At 41.1% G+C, this 23676-nt stretch overlaps 1 long non-coding RNA gene across 2 annotated transcripts in view; it reads left to right on the forward strand.

Annotated features, from left to right (window-relative positions):
- Positions 1-357: 357 nt before the first annotated feature.
- The window catches only part of LOC126310126 (uncharacterized), a 111178-nt gene continuing 87859 nt past the window's right edge, over positions 358-23676 (forward strand). For both annotated transcript variants that reach the window (XR_007554360.1, XR_007554359.1), the window contains exon 1: positions 358-498. This is a non-coding gene — a long non-coding RNA (uncharacterized LOC126310126). The remainder of the gene's footprint in view (positions 499-23676) is intronic.

The raw sequence follows: 23676 nt of genomic DNA on the forward strand, positions 1-23676 counted from the left end.
GAAAATCTAAAATAAAGCTCATAGTATGCTCACTCGTAATTCCCAAACAGATCCTTCAAATCTATTTTCATTGTCTCAAAAAAAAAAGTACCATTTTTTGCTCATTTGAATGAGAACCTGGCAGTAACGCCGGAATATAGTCACGAGATTTTTTTCGGAGACGCTGTACGTTCGCGAGAAGAATTTCGTTCTGCGCGTGTCGATGGACATTCCACAGATATTACTGTGTGTGTGTGTGTGTGTGTGTGTGTGTGTGTGTGTGTGTGTGTGTGTGTACTACTCAGTCGTGCCATTCGAGTGTACATCTTTGCATAGTTTTCCTTTGACGACGTAAACAGTGTTCGGCTCAGTTGCTAACTGGCCAGTGAGTGATTCCGAAGGTGTCGGATGTGCGGTGCGTTCTGTCTGCTAGGACAACAACAGACTGGCGTGGTGCGATGGCAGAAGCAGACACTGAGGGAGCTAGCTGCTGGGACGCCAGCGAAAAATTTATGCCAAGTAAGACGAAGAGGACTATTCTAAAATTATGAGCCGCCTCAATAGTGTTTATCATTAGTAAATCTGGTAGTTGAGACTGACAATCAATCTACAATAACTGACAGTTTTGCCTAGAGAGAGATTAGTGAGAAATACAGGAAATCCCACACACACTGAAATTTTGGTTGTGATGACAGGCCGATGGGCAGTGTAGCCCGAGATCTAAGTTACGTTGGAAGGGGGTAATTTGATTGAGAGATGTTTACGCCAACGATTATGAATGCCGAGTAAACGTTGTGTGAGCAGATTTCCCTATAGCGTAGCCTAGTGTTTCCGTCCGTGCCATGTTTAACACACTTTCTCTGGCTGTGTACAAAAGTCGCACAACAGCGACGAAAACTACGTTTCTGGTGGGGGGAGGGGAGAGTTCACTATGTAACTTTCACTACAAATTTTAGTAGCCGCCGAAACTAGCCGAATTAGAAGCGTAATTTTAACTATATTTCCGTTTGTGGGAAAATAGTGATTCTCCTCTTTCAGCAGCAACTATAATACGTAGGCGACTTATTAGGTTTTTTTTAACTCTGAATCATGATCTCAATATACGCAGTGCTTTTTACGTTACTTGATGCGTGGTCGATAGTAAACAATGCAATGTATTGGTAAATTCTTTGAAGTGTGACGTGTGTTGCATAGACGGCGTCTGCAATGTTCGTAAGGCCAAGCTTGTATATATTCTGTGCCTGTTTAATTAAGGCGGGGAGGATAATGTTCGAGGAGCAAAGCATTAGCGGTCTATGGAGAAGTTGAGAATTTGGATCTGACGAACGGCATGCTCGGGCAGTTCGTGCTATTATGTTGACCACTGCGTAATTCGGACACAGTGATCATTGCCTCTCCCTAGTAACCAGGAGACTCGTGGTAATCCTGGTCTCGCACAAATGTTCAACAGTGGCTATTGTCAGCTAATTTTATTAGTTGTTTCGGTCTTAAATTGTGTTTTGTTCACGAAACATCGTTTAGCTCTTTCTTGGATAACAGCTTTGGAAAGCGTACAGTCTGTACAGGTTACATTGATATTCACTCGTCGTTAGTCCAAGGCAACTATAGCTATTTTTCAACACAGTTGTAGTGCATATTAAGCCTACATACGTATTTGTGTCCTGTGTTTCTTTACCAAGAACTTCTTCGTAGGTAGTTTCCCTGTAGTGGTATTTTGTTTTAGTATTTATAAACTGTAGGCTTGGATGAAATATGAAACACATATCCGAAGTTTCTGTTGATGCAGTAGATCCTGTTTTATCCGTACTAGGGGTACAAACACTTCATCTAATACTGGAGGACACAATTTGTTTCGAGATTTAGCAATTTTTCGTAACATAGGCCTAGCTTCCATATATTGTTCTCTAATTATTGTTTGGATTTAATCTTAAAACACACTAACTTTTCTACCAATTATTCTATATGTGGTTTCATCCCTTTCGTAGCATAGAGTTCCTAAACGATCGATAATGTTAATAATTTCCTTTCTCACTTTGATTTTCTGTAGAATCTCCTGTTTATGGTATTGCTAACCGGTTTCACATTCTCACTTTTATTATTTTTATTTTTCTAGTTTTGTGACTGGTAGCCAAATTTTCTTTGAATTCAGTTTTTAATTCTGAAATAGTAACAGTTAAAGGTCAAGTGAAGATTGCGATCTATTTGAGGAGAATGGTTCGGAGATCTTTTATATTAGACGTTCACAGGTCATTGAGATCCTTATCTATATAAAATTACTTCGAGTTTGATGTAGCCTATTCTCTTGTCATGATGTCGGCTGTATCGTAGCGCATTGTCTCGATTAGGTTGGAGATTTTGGTTGAGAGTTGCCGAAGTCAACGAAAGTGATTACGAAGTCAAGACTGTACTAACAGAACGATCTGTAGCGTAGTCCAAAACGCTCTTTCTGTCCTTTAAAATCTCTTTTAATTAAAAATAACTAAAGCTGCAAGATACAATCCCAAAAACTGTGTTACGTAATACAGAAATCCCAGACTATTGTGGTGTATGTTGTGTACGTACACTAATTTTTTGTCACTGAACATATATTTTTTACTCATTTGCTGGATTCCAGTTTCCCGCTTTTTGCGGCGAAAAACCTTTCCCTGCGAAGGGCCCAATAGCAGTCGGTCATATTCGTGACTTCATCGACGGTCAGTAATTTCATGATAGTCTATCCACCGGCGTCATTGTTAACATCGAATATAGATTTTAGTATTAGGAAGGCTAATATGAACCTAACGCATGAGTAGGTCTAATGATGAATAAAAAAAATTCGAATGCGGGTTAGCTACTACAAGCAGCATATTGAACGCGTTATTGTGGCCAAGATAGACACGAAGCCCACACCTACCACAGTCTTAAAAGTAGTCCGCAGATGAAGAAATTGATGAAATGTGTGATGAGATAAAAGAAATTATTCAGATAGTGAAGGAGATGAAAATAGAATAGTCACAAGTGATTAGAATTTGATAGTGGAAAAAGGAAGAAAAGGAAACGTAGTAGGTGAATATGGAATGGTGGTAAGAAATGAAAGAGGAAGCCGCCTGGTAGGTTTTTGCCCAGAGCATAACTTAATCATAGCTAACACTTGGTTCAAGAATCGTGAAAGATCGTTGTATACGTGGAAGAGACCTGGAGATACTGCAAGATTTTAGATACATTATATATTGGTAAGATAGAGATTTAGAAACCAGGTATTAATTTTTAAGCCATTTCCAGGGGCAAATGTGTATTCTGACCACAATCTATTAGCTATGAACTGTAGATTAAAACTGAAGAAACTGCAAAAATGTGGGAAATTAAGGAGATGGGACCTGGATAAACTGAAAGAACCAGAGGTTGTACAGAGTTCCAGGGAGAGCATAAGGGAACAATTGACAGGAATGGAGGAAAGAAATACTGTAGAAGAAGAATGGGTAGCTTTGAGGGATGAAGTAGTGAAGGCAGCAGAGGATCAAGTAGGTAAAAAGACGAGGGCTAGTAGGAATCCTTGGGTAAGAGAAGAAATATTGAATTCAATTGATGAAAGGAGAAAATATAAAAATGCAGTAAATGAAGCAGGCAAAAAGGAATACAAACGTCTCAAAAATGAGATCGACATGTAGTGCAAAATGGCTAAGAAGGGATGGCTACAGGAAAATTAAAGTGACAGCATAGATCGGGGTGGTGGGATCACTCATGGGAAAATTCCTGCACCGTTTTTAGATTGAAGTCAGCTGATAGGTATTCCTGCTTAAGGAAAGCCTCTCTAACAAAAGATCCACTTTTGACAAAGCTTAAGTATCCAAGTAATGAGAGAATTAGTATATTTCATCAAAATATACAAGATGTTAGAGATAAAGTTAGTGAACTGCTTATAGATGTTGACTCTGAAATTATTGGTATATTTGAGCACTTTATAAATAAGGAGGTAATTCAGAGGCTTCCTTTACCAGGATACAGGTTGGCTGGCAGCTTTTCTAGGAGCTCTTTTCGGTGTGGGGGAGTAGCCATGTATGTGAAAAACAGCATCCCATTAGAGTCAATTGATGTTTCAAAGTACTGCACTGAAAAGTTGTTAGAAGATTGTGAAGGTATGGTTAAATTTAATGGAGCTAAACTTCTAATTGTTATTTATATAGCCCCAGACGCCAATTTCACAACATTTTTGCTAAAGCTAGAGGAGGTTTTTGGTACACTTTGTAGGAAATACAAAAAAAAATATTTATATGTGGTGATTTCAATATTAATTGTAAAGTGATTGTGCAAGTAAAAGGATGCTGGTAGATCTCCTTAATTCATATAATCTTATGCAAACTGGTATGGCAAAGTGGTATGCAAATAGAGTAGCTAAGTCTCAGGATAAAATTAAAACCATATGGTCAGTCGTAAAGGAAGTGGCTGGTCTGCAGAGACAGGTCGACGATATAGAATCAGTGCGTAGTGGGAATGTTCGTGTTACTGATAAGTCGCATATATGTACAGTATTTAATAATCACTTTCTGAATGTAGCAGGTGAACTAAATAGAAACCTAGCCCCAACAGGGAATCATATAGCGCTCTTAGAAAAAAGTGTTCCGAGACTGTTACCTGAAATGGTCCTCCATGGTACTGACAAGAGGGAGATTGAGTTAATAATTAAATCACTAAACACCAAGAACTCTCATGGATATGACGGGGTATCTAGCAGAATACTGAAGTATTGTTGTGTGTACGTTGGCCCAGTACTTAGCCACATCTGTAACTTTTCCTTTTGCAGTGGTCGGTTTCCTGACCGATTAAAGTACTCTCTAGTAAAGCCACTTTATAAAGAGGGAGACAAGGATAATGTTGACAACTGTAGACCGATTTCCATGCCATCGGTGTTTGCTAAGGTTATCGAGAAGGTTGTATATACAAGGTTACTGGAGCATTTAAATTCACATAATTTGCTGTCAAATGTACAGTTTGGTTTTAGAAATAGTTTAACAACTGAAAATGCTATATTCTCTTTTCTCTGTGAGGTTTTGGACGGATAAAATAACAGGTTGCGAACGCTAGGTGTTTTCTTTGATTTAACGAAGGCTTTTGACTGTGTTGACCACAAAATATTACTGCACAAGTTGGACCATTATGGAGTAAGGGAGTAGCATACAATTGGTTCGCCTCTTACTTTAAGAACAGAAAGCAGAAGGTAATTCTTTGCAATATTGAGAGTGGTAGTGATAATCATTCGCAATGGGGCTCTGTTAAGAGGGCATTCCCCAAGGGTCGATTCTGGGGCCACTGCTGTTTCTTACTTATATAAATGATATGCCTTCTAGTATTACACGTGATTCAAAAATATTTCTGTTTGCTGATGACACCAGCTTGGCAGTGATGGATCTTGTGTGTAATATTGAAACAGTATCAAATAATGTAGTTCATGAAATAAGTTCGTGGTTTGTGGATAACAATTTGATGCTAAATCACACTAAGACTCAGTTTTTACAGTTTCTAATTCACAATTCAACAAGGACCGATATTTTGATAAGACAGAATGGGCATGTTATAATCGAGACGAGACAGTTCAAGTTCCTAGGCGATCGGATAGATAGTAAGCCGTTGTGGAAAGCCCATGTCCACGATCTTGTTCAGAAACTAAATGCTGCTTTAATTACCATTAGAACAGTATCTGCAATAAGTGACAGTTCAACATGGAAAATAGTCTACTTCGCATATTTTCATACGCTTATGTCGTATGGTATTATTTTTTTGGGTAATTCTTCTGATTCAAAAAGGGTATTTTTGGCTCAAAACGGGCTGTTCGAGCTATATGGGGTGTAAGTTCGAGAACCTCTTGTTGGCCCCTATTCAATAGTCTCGGAATTCTGACATTGCCCTCACAGAATATATTTTCTTTAATGTTGTTTGTTGTTAGCAGTATTAGCGTATTCCCAACAGTTAGCAGCTTTCAATCAGTTAATACTAGGCACAAATCAAATCTGTATGTGGAATGTACTTCCTTGACTCTTGTGCAGAAAGGAGTGCAGTATTCCGCTGCATCCATTTTCAGTAAGCTACCACAAGAACTCAAAAATCTTAGCAGTAGCCCAAAATCTTTTAAGTCTAAACTGAGGAGTTTCCTCATGGCTCACTCCTATTCTGTCGAGGAGCTCCTGGAAGAGCTAAAAAATTAAGCAAAATTCAGTGTTACGTTGTTGATTTTCTTTATTTAAACTTACGACTTGTCGCCTGAATATGTTTTTATATTTCATTTTATCTGTTTCTACTATCGTGTTATAATTTCATGTATTGACTCGTTCTATGACCATGAAGATTTCTCCTTAATTTGGTCCCACGGAACAATAAATAAATAAAATAAAAAAAAACTTTGGAGAAAAGAGATCCACTTGTATTCATATCAAGAGCTGAGATGGAAACCCTGTTATAAGCGAAGAAGGGAAAGCAAAAAGGTGGAAGGAGTATATAGAAGATCTATACAAGGTCAATGTACTTGAAGACAGAATATGGAAATGGAAGAGCATGTAGATGAAGATGAAATAAGAGATGATATACTGCGTGAAGAGTTTGGCAGAGCAGTGAAAGACCTAAGCCGAAACAAGGCCCCCGGAGTAGACAACATTCAACATTCCATTATAACTACTGACACCCGTGGGAGAGCCAGCCCTGACAAAACTCTACCGTCTGATGAGCAAGATGTATGAGACAGGCGAAATACCGTCACACTTCAAGAAGAATATAATAATTCCAATCTCTAAGAAAGCAGTTGTTGAAAGATGTGAAAATTACCGAACTATTGGTTTAGTAAGTCACAGGCGCAAAATACTAACGCCAATTCTGTACAGACAAATGGAAAAACTGGTAGAAGCCGACCTCGGGGAATACCAGTTTGGATTCCGTAGAAATACTGGAACACATGAGGCAATACTGACTTTACGACTTCTCTTAAGAGCTAGATTAAGGAAAGGCACACCAACGTTTCTAGCATTTGTAGACTTAGAGAAATCTTTTGACAATGTTGACTGGAATACTCAAATTCGGAAGGTGGCAGTGATAAAATGCAGGGAGCGAAAGGCCATTTACAATTTGTACATATACCAGATGGGAGTTGCAAGAGTCAAGGGGCATGAAAGGGAAGCAGTGGTTGGGAAGGGAGTGAGAAGGGGTTCTAGTCTATCGCCGATTTTATTCAATCTGTTTATTGAGCAAGCAGTAAAGGAAAAAAAGAAAAAAATCGAAGTAGGAATTAAAATCTGTGGAGAAGGAATTGAAACCTTGAGGTTCGCTCATGACATTATAATTCTGTCAGAGATAGCAAAGGACCTGGAAGAGTAGCTGAATGGAATGGAGTGTCCTGAAATAATGATATAAGATGATCATCAATACAAGCAAAACGAGGATAATGGAATGTAGTCGAATCATGTTTGGTGATGCTGAAGGAATAAGATCAGGAACTGAGACACTTAAAGTAGTAAAGGAGTTTTGCTATTTGGGGAGCAAAATAACTGATGACGGTCGAAGTAGAGAGGATATAAATTGTATACTGGCAAGGGCAAGGAAAGTGTTTCTGAAGAAGAAAAACTTGTTAACATCGAGTATAGCTTTAGGTATCAGGAAGTGTCTTATCCGAGTATTTGTATGGAGTGTAGCCATGTATGGAAGTGAATCATGGACGATAAAGAGTTTGGATAAGAAGAGAATAGAGGCTTTAGAAATATGGTGCTACAGAAGAATGCTGAAGATCAGATGGGTAGATCACTTAACTAATGACGAGGTATTAAATAGTATTGGGGAGAAGAGAACTTTGTGGCACAACTTGACTACAAGAAGGAATCGGTTGGTAGGACACGTTCTGGGCATCAGGGGATCACCAATTTAGTATTGGAGGGCAACGCGGAGGGTAAAGGTCGAGGAGGGAGACCAGTAGATGAATACACTAAGCAGATTCAGAAGGATGTAGGTTGCAGTGGGTATTGGGAGATGAAGCTTGCACATGATATAGTAGCATGGAGAGCTGCATCAAACCAGTCTCTGGACTGAAAACCACAACAACAACAATAAGAAAGCATGTGTACCCTCATGTGTACCCTTCAACAGAAATGGGACAGACAAGACGGTTAGATTAGACTATATGTAGTTTCTGTTGCAATTGATCCATAATGAAGAGATGCTCAGTGGGAAACTAATATGCTAATTTACCTTCCACAGATCGCAAGTGGACTGATCATGGACGTGAAATGAGGGATGAAAATTTAGACGTACTTCTGATCGTACTCGTATTATTTGACACCCCCCCTTCTCTCTCTCTCTCTCTCTCTCTCTCTCTCTCTCTCTCTCTCTCTCTCTCTCACTAACTCTCAATCGCGCACGCCCTAGTTCTACTAACAAAATTCAAATCATTAATGGTGTCGGAGGAGATGGTTAAATAAATCCTTTAGGCTGCTGTTAAAATGAATTTTGTCAGTAGTAAAACTTTTATGGCTGCTGACAAGTTATTGAAAATTCGTTTTCCTGATTGATGGAGACTTTCTTGCTCCAAACTTCCAATTTTTTGTGGAGATTATTCATGTTTCTAGTAATGAGTGCATACAATGAGCTGTTGATTTGAAAATATTCATTTGTTTTTAAAGACAAATTTCACAGGGAGAAGCTATGTTCTATCTCCATCTTGTTAAATTGATCTATTTCCAAGTCCCTAATCTCAAGCTCTGTTATATTAACGGCAAACACAAAACATTTCTTACATGCATTTCCACTATTTTCCAACAAGTTGACCAATTTTCATGAATCATATACTAATAGTGAAATTTTTGAAAAAGTTTAGAAAGACAGGTTTTGTGGGCAAATTTCAAAAATAAAAAGACCACAGAGTCCTTTATAATAAAGCTTCTGCATGGATTTTAATTCCTACTCTGAATTTTTCTTTTGTTTCCTTTACTGCTTGATCAACAAACAGAGTGAATAACATCGGGGATAGACTATAACCCTGCCTCACTCCCTTCCCAACCACTGCTCCCCTTTCATGCCCCTCGACTCTGCATGCCCTCGAGTAAGACAACTGACTGTTAGAATTCCATGGTGCTGGGACAAATGGTTTGAGAGGAAAGGTACATTTAGTTAGAAAAGTTACGGAAAATTTAAAGTTGTATTGCACTTAACGACGTACATGCACTCATTTAAATTCATAGTTTCTTTCACTGCATGTGTCATAGATTTCTCTCCCAAGTATTGAAAGCAGCACACTGTAAAGTTTTTTTTTATTTTTTTACATAGCTTGTAAAGCTTTTCGTTCCTTTCCTATAGTATGCATGCCGTACAAAAACAAAAATTTGTTTCATGATATTTACTATTTTATTTCTTGCAAGTCTTCTAGAACTTCTCTCGAAAACTTTCTGGGTAGATCTTGGCCTTTGTTTTGTTCAGAAACAAAAAATACCCCTGATACGTTTTTACCATAGCAAACAAATGACTACAAGACAAAAAACAATGTAGTCAATAGATGAAATCTCAAAGCAACGGGAAAAAATGTCCCTTGGCTTATCAGCTCAAAGAACAGCTGTCACAGAGAAACAAGTGGGCATGTGTCACATAGCAAGCTGCCATTTAGGACTTTGAAATAAGGATTTGGACTAAAATGCTTTTATATTCGCACTAAGTGTAAATCAAACAGGTACAATGACCTATAGAAAAAATCTTATTTTCATTCTGCTCTTGGGAATAAATATATTGCGAATCAGTGGTTCCTCAAACAGGAGAGGACTAGAAACTTTCGAAGTGTGGTGGTGTAGAAGAATGCTAAAACAGTTTAGATCGAATAGCTGATGGGGAGATACGAAATCAGATTAGAGAGTAGAGAAATTAATGGCACAACTTGACAGGAAGAAGCGATCGTGGGTAAAGGTCATATTTCGATTCCGCCCGTCCGCTGTGACCCATGACGTTCAGCATGACGGTCATTAGGTTGCGTTTCGAAGGATATCAGTGGCCTTACTAAATGTCACCTGTTATTGTCTTCCTTTCTAGCGTCATTTGTAATGTTCGTTAACTATGATTTTTTTCGGAATATGTCGTGATGAACGATGGGAGGAACCCGAGACCACAGCTTAAATTGCCGTTAAAGAAACGAGTAGCGATTGTATTTTTATCTTTCTTATCCGACACATAGGGGAACCTGGGTAGAATGGGGTACAAAGTTGAAAACTTTGATTAAATGTACAAAAGTGATAAATAAGAGAGTTACCAATTTTTATATGAACACATTATGATGTATTAATCACAAAGATACAAGAACATTGCCATAAAATAAAAGAACAATATTTGTTCACTCAAAAATAGAAATGTATGTCGTTTGCCCCATTCTGCCCCGTGCACAAGGCAGAATGGGGTGGTAAGTACAAGTGATTACAAAAACGTATAAAATTATCGCAAATGCAGAAAATATTGCCTTGCTCGGTATTTGTTTAGTTTAAAGTGAATATTAATGTCAAACTACAGTTTTCATGTACTGTATCCTTTTCTTAAGGGTGTTTACAAAATTCACACACGAGGAGACACTCATAAACTTAGCTAGCTATTCCTGCACAAGAATCGTGTGTCCATTTTTTGCACGTGGATACGGGACCCAACCTCAACTGATTTTGTATATAACCCATCACAATCTAAACATTCACAGCCAGAACTTTCCTCATAATTACTCTCGTTAGTATTGTCTTCTCTCTCCTTTTTTCCATTTATCTTCAGGTCCTTTGTTTCTTTTTTGACTTCTTAATTATATTCTCTTTCGCAAATAGTTTTTTCTTTGCACTTTCTTCTTTGGCAAAGTTCTTTTTCTATTTTTCCTTAATAATGGCTTCTAACTCTTTTTTTGTACGGCGAATCAGTTAAAACAAGGCTTCCCCCTCTTCCTTTTCGCTCTTTTCTTGCTTTCGTTAACTTTCGGCAATGGCATCAGAATTTCAAGTGAAATATGAAATGAGGAGGTGTTGTCAGTTGTCATCCAAGAGCACCCAAGATTAGACCAATTAGCCTCAATAACATTGTCATTCTTAGGCGGCAGTTCATTGTTACAATTCGCTGAAACCCCTTCCGCTTGATTATCCAGCCTGTTGGAGTCGTATTTTTTAGCTGTTGTGCTAGGTGGAGGAAATTCCAATTGTTCAGATATAATAACCTCTTTATCTGATGGCCTATCTAGTCCGCTGTCAGTTGTGTCTGCCGGGAGGAAGTTTGCGTCGTGAATTTGGATAGGTCCGTGGGCCAGTAGCTTCGAAATATTTGATAGGGGTTTTCATTGTTGCACTTTAGACGAAAGCTGAACCAAAAAGCATTGAAATTTGAAAGATAGTTACGACTTTCCCTGCGTGGCTTCGTAGCCATTTTCGAAGCTCATCACTATAACGAAGGCTTAAAGTCTGCATAAAACAAACATCAAGCGGCTCAAGTCTGTGAGAGCAATGTGGTGGTAAAGAAACGCCACTCTCCCTCGCGTAGTCCATAACGTCAGTGTTCGTGGTATGTGCTGAGTGGCCATCTAATATAAAGAGAACTGGGAAGTCCTTTTATACCTTAGAAAATTCCAAAACTTTCCGAAACCATACAAAGAATGACTCTGTGGCCATACATGCGGTGCTGTGGACCTCAGCGCAACCTCCTGCTGCCAGCCCTAACTCAAATTCATTCTGCTTCTTCTTTCGTGGAAAAATAAGCGTAGGAGGAATGTCAGCTGCGCTTGCTGACGTACTAATGAAGATGGTTACAGTTTCGCCCCTTTCTGCAGAGGTTAACGATCCTACTGGACGTTTCCCTTTGCAAGCTGTGATCTTCTATTGGTTTTTAGGATTAACCGAAACACCTGTTTCATCACAAATAGTTATTTGAGAAGTCCTTAGCATGTGTTTGTCAGTTACATTTGTTAGCAACGAAAAAGACCTATCGACAGCTACTTTATTAAAACCCATGACTCTTGCACTAGATGTTGCTTCGGGTTTGCGAGCAAACCCGCATTTGCTTCTTCATTGTTTCATGATGTAATTTCGACTCGTTTTGCTCGAAATTATCGAAAAAGTATCTGAGAAACGTGCAAAAATTGAAAGGCAAAACTGTGCACCTGCCGAAATACTAGTGCGTATACTCATTTGAAAAAATTTTCCTAAACCGCTTCTGATACGCTAGAAGTTACAGCACAGTTAACAGCAATTGTAGTTGACCGTTTGCCTGGGGCGTATAATGTACACCCAGGAACATATTTTTGTAGGGAGGACACACATCTCATCTTGAATGGAGGTTCATCTGTACGTGTAAAAGTAGCCACGTGTGTCACAGGGAGGTGTGTTGGGAGCCTTACTGTTCATGTTGTATATTAACATTACAGATAATATAGGTTAGCTCACATATTTCGAGAATGGTGCAGATATCGACATTGAGGTAACAACGTTTATGGGAAGAGATATGCACATACAGGGAATAGGAAAAATGTGACCAACTATACTTGCATCTACATGGATACTCTGCAAATCACATTTAAGTGCCTGGCAGAGGGTTCTACGAACCACCTTTACAAGTCTTTATTATTCCAATCTCGTATAGCACCCGGAATGAATAATCACCTGTATCTTTCCATACGAGCTCTGACTTCCCTTATTTTATCGTGGTGATCGTTCCTCTCTACGTAGATCGGTGTCAACAAAATATTTTTGCATTCGGAGGGAAAAGTTGGTGATTGGAATTTCGTGAGAAGATTCCGTCGCAACGAAAAACGCTTTTCTTTTAATGATGTCCAGCCCAAATCCTGTGTAATTTGTGTGACACTCTCTCCCATATTTCGCGATAATAGAAAACGTGGTGCCTTTCTTTGAACTTTTTCGATGTACTCCGTCAGTCCTATGTGGTTAGGATCCCACATCTCCCAGCAGTATTCTGAAAGAGGATGGACAGGCGTAGTGTAGGTCTGTTACGTTTTGTAAGTGTGTTGCCAATAAAACGGGCTCTTTGGTTGGCCTTCTCCACAACATTTTCTATGTGTTCCTTCCAGTTTCACTTGTTCGTTATTGTAATACCTAGATATTTAGTTGAATTTACGGCTTTTAGATTAGACTGCCACTTCTCTGATTGTGATTCGGCTATTCTGCTTCACAAGGGATCTTGCGGGGTCAGTAAAGACCCGATTTGCGGATATTGAGGGCGTACCTTAACTGACTTCTGTCTTCATTGATTAGCGGCTACCTTAGAAATGGTTGTACCACTCCTTATGCCGTGTAGTACCCATTACTTCCTCCACAAACACACGATGGTTTCAACTTGAGAATCGCCAAGCTTGAAGCCAAATGTGATGCAAAGTCGTCATTTTGCTCACATTACTAAATCCAACATGTACCACTTACAAGTGTTCCGAAATAGTGAAGAAAATCAGGTATTTGTGCTGAAAACATGAGCCCACGAACGCCCTGATACCATTGTTGATTTCAACAACTAAAAAAGGTCGGATATCTTGTGAACAGCTCTCGTTTATAGGCCGTCGCCAGTGATGTCGGAAGAGCAAGATACCCATAGCTGCGCCAGTTGTATTAGGTAGTTCGAATGGAGCGGTCTATTGTCCGACGAATCTCCATAGCAGCTCCGAGCCGAATACCCCAAAGTTCGTCCTTCGCGTTAGGAATCAAGCTGACTCACGAGCGCGTAAGTCCGGGGTGTGTGGAGTGTGGTGCGTGGTGCGGCCTTCCCATCCCCATATACCGATCAAATCAGTCACGACTTCAACCAATCGTGCCCGAACATTGTCCTGCAAAATGATGGCCGCGTGCTGCAGAAAGTGACGGCGCTTCTTTCACTAAGTTGTTTTTCTTCTTTGTAGCACACTCTGTTTCGTTTTCGAGTCTAAACCGCTTAACATATATTGTTCAAATTTGACATGGCGACCCTTTGAACCCTTAGAAAGAACAAAGCCCACTTAAGAAGGCAAGAAACTTTTTTTTAAGTCAGTGAACGTAAACTAAATTAAAACTTACTTATGTTGGTGTATAACTTAAGAATTCTATAATGCATAAGTACTTCAGTAGTCTCCTCGCGGGATAGTCTCTCAAATGAAATTGCTCCCACGTCCGAGGCCTTTCAATATCACTTCTCCCATTCCGCTTGTAGTTCAGAATATTTTGGGGAAGTCTGGGACTTAGCATTCTCACCAGTCTTTACGATATTTTTGAATTTTTTAGTTTAGGTTGAAAATACTTATTTTTTCTCTAGTATCTTCATTTCCAATCATTTCTTGTTCTGCAGCCCTTCGAATTTCTTAGGAACCTCATCTCTGCCGTCTGAATATTTTTTGTTTTAACCATGTTTTCACTTTCATAGCATAACACAGGAACCGCGACCACGTTATAGAATTTCGGGACAATCTCTGTTTGTACTTTATTGCCCAATGTTCGGATAATGGTGCCACAGACAGCTTAGAATTTGTGTAATTTATTTTCAGTATGAGAGTAAAAATCAGATCTTACAGCGTAGCCTAAATGAAAGATTAAGAGACCTGTTCTAAAGCAGGTTTATCCAAAACCAACTTAATATTTCCCTCGAAGTGCACTTATTTACGTTTTATTACTAGAAATTTTAAAGTTGTATTCGTTGCATATTTCGTTCAGGTTGTATATAGATCTTTGGAGGTCATTTCATTCACTTGAATCACGTCATCTACAAACAGAAGCACAATGAGGTGTTTCTCGTGATTCTTAAGTTTCTCCCGGCCTATTTGATAGTCAGAATATCCACGGGTGTACTGCCGGTCTACAGTGTCCAACGGGCACAATATTTCGGCGATCATACATGTCGCCATCATCAGGTGAACTGACGGACTGAGCTCCTGTGAGCGTGCCGGCACAGAGATCTGTACGCTATGGCTGCTCAGAGGGAACTGGGTTCGGTCGCTGACGCTAGACATACAGGCCTGATCACTGGCCCGAGGTATGGAGTCTACGCTTGGTGCAGCTATTCCTCCAAGATCCTCATTTGTTGGGATGGTGTTCCCTCTCGTTCGGGTTGGTCCTTGGGTGTTGCCTGGTCGTAGATCCTGGTTGCCAGCACGCAGGCATGCTGGCGGTGTCGGTGGATGTTCCTGTGGGACTAGGTTATCTTCCCTTCCCGCGCTATGTTGTTCAGCGCGGACTCCAGCTCGGGTGTGAGCTTCCTTGCGCCATCTCCAACTTCTTTCCTCAGCCGCGCGACCGCGTCTTCCAAGATGAAGCCCCAGTCCCGCGGCGTGAAGAACGGGTTGGAGTTTATGGTGTGGAGGTCCTTCTTCATGACGAATTTTCGGTCGCGGCGGCGGCCGATTTAAATACCCTCCGCCCGCAGCGCGCTCCCTCCGCTGTCCGCGCCCCGCGTCACGGTCGCGCGGTGGAACAGATTGCGGCGGCGTCTGAGAAGACGTCGGTGTGATGGCTCTGTCCGCCGTGGTCATCTCAGCTATACGTTTGCTCGGTTTACTCTCCATTAACCCAATCGCTGGTTCCCAAGCCTTGCTAAGATTATAGCCACAGTCACGGTTTATGAGGTCGTCATTGGTGCGTATTTCGATGGCCTCTCTAACAACGCTGTCCTTGTATCTCGAAGTGTGTACCAGAATCCACCGATCTCCGTGCCGGCACATTCATAGTAGCTCAGTCCGTCAGTTCACCTAATGATGGCAACATGAATGATCGCCGAAATATTGTGCCCTTTGGAGCCTGTAGACCGACAGTACACCCGTGGATATTTTGACTAGGTATTTATCATTCGTTATCCCAATTCCAATTGGAAGAGCAGTTGAATGGAATGGACTGTCTCTTGAAAGGAGTGTATAAGATGAACATCAACAAAAGCAAAACGAGGATAATGGAATGTAGTCGAATTAAGTCGGGTGATGCTGAGGGAATTAGATTAGTAAATGAGACACTTAAAGTAATAAAGGAGTTTTGCTATTTAGGAAGTAAAATAACTGATGATGGTCGAAGTAGAGAGGATATAAAATGTAGACTGGCAATGGCAAGGAAAGCGTTTCTGAAGAACAGAAATTTGTTAACATCGAATATAGATTTATGTATCAGGAAGTCGTTTCTGAAAGTATTTGTTTGGAGTGTAGCCATGTATGGAAGTGAAACATGGACGATAACTAGTTTGGACAAGAAGAGAATAGAAGCTTTCGAAATGTGGTGCTACAGAAGAATACTGAAGATAAGGTGGATAGATCACGTAACTAATGAGGAGGTATTGAATAGGATTGGGGAGAAGAGAAGTTTGTGGCACAACTTGACTAGAAGAAGGGATCGGTTGGTAGGACATGTTTTGAGGCATCAAGGGATCACAAATTTAGCATTGGAGGGCAGCGTGGAGGGTAAAAATCGTAGAGGGAGACCGAGAGATGAGTACACTAAGCAGATTCAGAAGGATGTAGGTTGCAGTAGGTACTGGGAGATGAAGCAGCTTGCACAGGATAGAGTAGCATGGAGAGCTGCATCAAACCAGTCTCAGGACTGAAGACAACAACAACATCCCAATTCCTTTGTCTGCTCGTAGTTCATGCTTTCATTTATGAAGGATGAAGTCAAAGTAAATACTAAAAATGCTGACATAACCTACTTATTTAAATGTATACCGAGCGAGCTGGCGCAGTGGTTAGTACACTGTATGATGATGATGATGATGATGATGATGATGATTGGTTTTTTGGGCGGTCAACTGCGCGGTTATCAGCGCCTGTTCAAAGCCCTAATCTTTACACAGTCCAATCTCGCCACCTTCACGAATGATCACGAAATGATAAGGACAACTCACACATCTAGTCCCCAGGCAGAGAAAGTTCTCAACCCTGCCGGGAATCGAACCCGGAATCTCACTATCCAGAGCAGAAACTCCCATTGGGGAAGACGACGGTGTAAATCTGCGTCTGGCCACCCTCATTTATGTTTTCCGTCTTCCTGAATCGCTCGAAGCAAATGCTGGGATGGTTCCTTTGAAAGGGCACGGTGGACTTCTTTTTCCCTTCCCTGACGCAGTGCCAGCTCCTGCTCCTTCTCTAATGACCTCGACATCGATGGCACATTAAATACAATCGTCCTTCCGTCCTTCATTTAAAGGTATAGGTTTAACGCAATAAGTCTGGCGTTAAAAGTTGAAAACTGCGTACTCGTCTAAGGCAGCATATTTTCATGGCGCGAAAATTATCGAGACTAAATACACCGAGAATTTGTGAATGGGAGCACGTGGCGACTTACAACAAACTTCACACTTAATTTTGAAACTTTGCGAAACTTTTTTTCCATCTGACATCCCTGACAGAATGATGAAAGGAAAAAAGACTTTCATCACTTCTACATTTTAGCTGTTCATGCAGTAAGGCGTCAGCATCAGTCATGAATTTTGAATTTATTACTTCTTTACTACTCACTCTATTCGGAACACATTTGTCAGACAGTATTCACACATATCGTTGAACGTACCTGAAAAATTATAGCAACACCTAGCTCAAGACATAAACATTGAGATGTTTTCGAAAAACTAGCGTCTCTTAAAACAGAGCGACTTCAACTGCAAAGGGTTATGCTTCTTCAGGTCAAGTTTTCAACACATTCACTGATACGGAAAGTAAACGAACTTCTCAAAGTGGTTTACATATGGGACTTCCAGTTTTCAGATAGCAATTTGGAGGGGAGAAGGGGGCGGTGGTTACGCGGTCTATTTGAAACTTCAATCTTTCCGCAAATGATGCAGTTGTCTGTAATGAAGTACTGTCTGAAAGAAGCCACGCCCTCATAACATTTCAGTGTAGTGCAAAGACTGGCAACTTGGTTTCAATGTTCCCGAAATGTAAAACTGTTATGTTCACAAAACGAAATAACCTTATCCTACGAGTATAGTGTCAGCGAGTCAAATTCGCAATCGCTCAACCCACACGAATACCTGGGTGTAAAAATTTCTAGAGATTTGAAATGGAACCGAGTCGCAGTCCTAGGGAATGACGGTGACTGCCTGGAATTCATTGGTAGAATTCTATGAAAATACAATCAGTGTACAAAAGAAATTGCTTAGAAATCACTCGTGCACACATCCCCCAATATTGCTCGAGATTCATGGATCCTAGTCAGATACGACTGCCAGGGGATACTGAATGTACACAGAGAAGGGCGGCACGAATGGTCACAGGTTTGTTTGACCCGTTGGAGAGTGTCACAGAGTTTCTGATCAAACTGAACTGGCAGGCGCCTGGAAACAAACGCAAAATGTCCGGAGAAAGTCTACTTGAAATATTTCCGGAGGAATATAGGCGAATGGTAGTCAATAGAGGGAATGACTGCGAATGCTCATTCGATTTGCGCTCTCTTCCCAAGGCTGCGATGCAAACTAATCCTGATAATATTCCCGGTGCGAGATGTAGTTGGCAGCTCAATGTTGACCGGTGAGTTGCTTAATGCCCAGGCAAAATTAATCTCGGACGGACACATCACGCTCTCAACCGACTAAGCATATCGCGTAAGGATGTTCTAGATCCTGTGACTAGTGTATTGAATATAAATACGGAAAACTGGAACAAATCACTCTTTGAAATATTTTTAATTCCATTAACTAGTTTTGTAACCTTTACAGACTCATCTTCAAATGTGGCACACAGAGTTTCCGTCTTTATTTCGGTAGAGTGATGCCGGGTACTGGCTCTCTGACAAGGAGACAGAGAACTCTTTTAATGTATCGCCACGAGAGACAGTTACATGGCGACATGTGTCGGAAAACCAATACTTCCACTTAGCTTGACAATGTGGGTGGTATTGCTGTTGTCATTGTGTTTTGGCCACAGATTAATCGCCTTTCAATGTAAATACAAATAAGAAATTTCACCATCACCATAAGGTTTACTACTAATGTACATTACAAAGATGTTCAATTGAAAGAATAGCATACTTTGCTCGGAAACAGTCTTTTGATTCTTGTGCACATAACACGAGGGCGTGCTGAGGAGTAGTGACTCCAAATGTTTTATTTGAAAACTGAAAACTTTCCAATTAAAAAACGTTAGTAAAATTCCACATGTTTATTCCACGTATCTGCAGTCCTCTGCTGCTAGAGGGCTCCGATTTGTACCGTGTAACATAGCGGTGTGTGATGTAACTATGTCCGTGCTTGTGAAACAGCTAAAAAAAAATTGAAAGCAAAAATTGGGTGAGTTAGTTCACACTTGGAACACCCTCCTCTTCAGCATTACGACGCCAAACTGCAGCCGAGCGCTGCGACGTCTGCAGCACTCCGATGCCGTTCGTTCACTGCCGTCGATTGACCTCCACACGGACCCGACTTGGTCCCATCCGATTATCATCTGTCTCCAAAACTTGCGGAACACATTCGAGGACTTTTATAGTTCGAAGCCGTGCAAGCAGAGGTGAGGTTGATGCTCTGTTAGCACAGTCAAATGCTCTACTGTGACGGTATCGACAAAATCAACATTTTACAAAATGAGACTACGTAGTCCGATGACTACAGCTTCAGTGCGCTGCAGCTGCAATTTGTTAACTTAAGTAAACACTTGAGTGTATAAATTTGTAGGGGTATGAAATGGAACGATCACATAAGCACATTTGTAGATAGAGCGCGTGCGGTTCATTTGGACAATACTGGGGAATTGCAATCGTACCAGATAGGACGAACAGGGGATATTGAACTTATCTAGAGAAGGGCAGTAAAGATTGCTCAAGGTTTATTTGACCCATAGGAGAATGTCATGAAGGTGTTCAAAGAACTGAACTAACGCACAGTTGATGATAGACACAGACTATACCGCGGAAGAGCAAAGTATCGCGAGGAGACCTACTTAGAAAGTTTCTAGAACCGACGTTACGTGATGAATGTAGGAATATACTGAAACCGCGTACGTATGGTAACTGTAGGAAGCGTGAAGACCAGATTAGACTAAGCACAGCACGCACAGAGGCTTTTAAGCAGTCACATTTCGCACGCTCCATACATCAGTGGAGTGGGAATAAGTCATAATAACTGGTATAATGGCAAGTTCCATCTGCCATGCAATTCACGGTCGTTTGTAGAGTACAAATTATAAGCTGCCTAATTTTTGTTTGAATTTGGATTACAAGAAAATGGTGCGTCTTGGAAAATGTCCTAAATAAGTCTCCTCTTCATCGTCGTCATCGTCACCACCATGAGTGTTCTGCCCTAGGGCAGGTCTTCACATGTACCTCTCCATGCAGTCCCATCATTTGTTACCCTCTTGTTTTCTCACAACTGTTTTCTGCCCCTACACTGTCCATCACCTGATATGTTCTGCGTCGTCTTCCTCTTCCTCTTCCATTCACTATTTCCTCCATACCAGAAATAAACAGTCTCTTCTCATTCAGTGTTCATGCTAACTGTGTTTCCTCATCCTGCTACCTTTAAATATTCTCTCTGTTCTCCCACTCAACACCACCTCATTTCTCACTGTGCCTGCCTACTTTATCCCATATCAACGCACCCACATAAAAGCCTACTGTTATAAACTTCTCGTTGGCAATTTCTGTACGTGTTTTCACCTCCTTATTACTTCCAATGTCGTCCATAATAGCGCGTCGCAGTTACCTAAATTGTTCAAATGGCTCTGAGCACTATGTCACTTACCATCTGTGGCCATCAGTCGCCTAGAACCTAGAACTACTTAAACCTAAGCAACCTAAGGACATCACATACATTCATGCCCGAGGCAGGATTCGAACCTGCGACCATAGCGGTCACGCGGTTCCAGGCTGAAACGCCTAGAACCGCACGGCCACACTGGCCGGCAGTTATCTAAAAACACTAAATTGTTCTGTATCTTCCTGCCTAACATTTTAGTTGTGCTTAGTTTTCTTGCACTTATCACCGGACATTTTGCCTTTTTCTTATTATTTCTCATTGCAACTTACTCATGTGTTATTTAATTCTTTTAACATTTCAGTCACACTTTTTTCGCTCTCTGCCAACACCATATGATCCGCGAGTCTAATACATTCTGTACTCCTAACAACAACCAGCTCCCCTCTATTTCGTTTCATAAGGTTTTGAATGACCTGTTACAAATATATTTACACACTAAGGAAAATAAACGTATCCCGGAGGAATTACCCCAGTGCGATGGAAATAGATACATGTGATGTATGTGTAGGGGCAAATGAATGATTAGAGTTGCAGAAAAACTGGATGATTAATTCAAGAGAAAGAGCTTCACAAATTGATAAGTCGATGACGTGTTGGTCCACCTCTGGCCTTTACGCGGGAAGTTATTCGGCTTGACATTGACTGATAGAGATAGTGGATGTCCTCATGACGAATGTCGTACCAAATTCAGTTCAGTTGGTTCGTTACATCGTCAAAATCGCAACCTAGTTTAAAGAACCTGCCCATTGTGTTCCAAACGTTCAAAATTGGTGACAGACATGGCAGTCTAGCTGAGCACGTAAATACTATCTCCGTGTGTTGCGTAAATTGCCGGCACGCACCTCACTTAGTATCCCGAGCAGAGTTCAAGATGCCAAAGAGACAAAGGGTGGACACACTGCACATTAAAGTCCACTAATAGGTGTCTGTACACTACTGATAGGATACTGTATTTCGAAATGTTAGCAGGGGCCAGAAGTTGGAGCATTTGTCTTTCCGCTTAAAGCTTACGTGGGGCGAGTCGTAGTATCTCTAAAACGAGACACCTCTGACAACACTAGTTGAAAGTGGCCTTCAAACTAGCCGTGCTGCGCTCTCTATCTCCGGTTATTCTCGTGGCCGTCAGAGCTGCCGTAGCCGAGGCGCCCCCTGGGTAAACGCTGCGGACGTCTGCACTCGCTCCTGACGCTCTGTCACGAATTGTGAAATGTATTCGCAGATACCAATCGTAATACGACAACGGCTATACAATTTACTGGAAACGTACAGGATGTTCCTAAATTGCCGTCACTAACTGCTAGAACTTGTAGAGGGGACTGAGTACATAATACTCGTATTTTAAATTTGTAACCCGCCTCTGGAAACGTACCGTGTGCTACAACCATTTGGAAAAATGTTGGTAACGCTGTCACTTTGACAAGTAATTTGTTACACTGAAGAGCCAAAGAAATACCGTGTAGGGCCACCGCGAGCACGCAGAAGTGCCTCAACACGGCGTGTCATGGAATCGACTAATGGCTGAAGTCGCACAGGAGCGAACTGACATCAGGAATCCTGCAGCGCTGCCCATAAATCCGTAAGAGTACGAGGGAGTAGAAATCTCCTCTGATCAACACGTTGCAAGGCATCCCAGATATGCTCGATAATGCTATACAATGTATTAGAAACGTACAGGATGTTTGGTGGCCAGCGGAAGTGTTAACCGCGAAAGAGTGTTCCTGCAGCCACTCTGTAGCAATTGTGGTTGTGTGGGGCGTCGCATTGTCCTGATGGAATTACCCACTTCCGTCGGAATCCACAATGGACACGAATGGATGCAGGTGATCAGACAGGATGTATCTAGACTTATCAGGGGTCCCACATCACTCCATATGCACACGCCATACAACGTCACAGAGCCTCCACCAGCTTCAACAGTCCCCAGCTGACATGGAGGGTCCATGGATTCGTGAGGTTGTCTTCATACCCGTACACGTCCATACTCTATATACATTTTGAAATGAGACTCGTCCAACCAGGTAATATGTTTCCAGTCATCAACAGTCCAGTGTTCGTACCGATGGTCCCAAATGAGGCGTAAAGCTTTGTGCTGTGCAGTCAGCAAGGGTACACGAGTGGGCCTTCTTCTCTGAAAGCCCACATAGATGATTTTTTCGTTGAATGGTTCGCATGCTGACACTTGTTGATGGTAAAGCATTGAAATTTTATGTAATTTGCGGAATGGTTGCACTTTCGTCACGATAAACGATTATCTTAAGTTTCCATTCTTGCAGAATATTTTTCCGGCAACAACGATGTCTGAGATTTGTTGTTTTACTGGATTGCTGATATTTGCGGTGCCCTCGTGAAGTGGTCGTACCGGAAAATCCCCACTTCCTCGCTACCTCGGAGATGCTGTGTCCCATCGGTGTTGCGCCGAGTATAATACCACGTTCAAAGTCATTTAAATCTAGATAACCTGCCATTGTAGCAACAGTAAGCGATCTAACAACTACGCCAGGCACATGTCTTACATAGGCGTTGCCGGCGGCATCACCATATCTCTCCTGTTTACATATCTCTGTGTTTCAATAGGCATTATTATACCAGTTTCTTTGGCATTTCAGTGTAGATGTTACCCAGTACATCTATTGTTCTATTGTTTCACTCGTTAATAACCAAAGAAACAAAAAAATCGGTCTTCATAGAAACTGTTTTTACAAGAGGGCCCTTTCCAGTTCGAAATTAGAATGATATTAATACCTTCAGCTGCTGACGGGCGTTGATATACGAGGGTCAGTCAAAAAGTAATGCCTCCTATTTTTTTTTCTACGTTTAATTGTCAGGAAATTTAAATGCAATTACATAGGTTGAAAACCACAACATTGAGGATCATTTTGTCATTTTTCAATGTAATCTCCGCCCATCTCTACAGTTTTGGTCCATCTTTGAACAAGGGCATGTATCCCAGCACGGTAAAAATCACAGCTCTGCTTCCTAAGCCATTGACGCACGGATGTTTTGACGGCCTCCTCATCTTCAAAATGAATCCCGCGATGAGCTTCTTTCAGTGGC

This window comes from Schistocerca gregaria, unplaced genomic scaffold (assembly GCF_023897955.1).
Source record: "Schistocerca gregaria isolate iqSchGreg1 unplaced genomic scaffold, iqSchGreg1.2 ptg000394l, whole genome shotgun sequence".
NCBI lineage: Eukaryota > Metazoa > Arthropoda > Insecta > Orthoptera > Acrididae > Schistocerca > Schistocerca gregaria.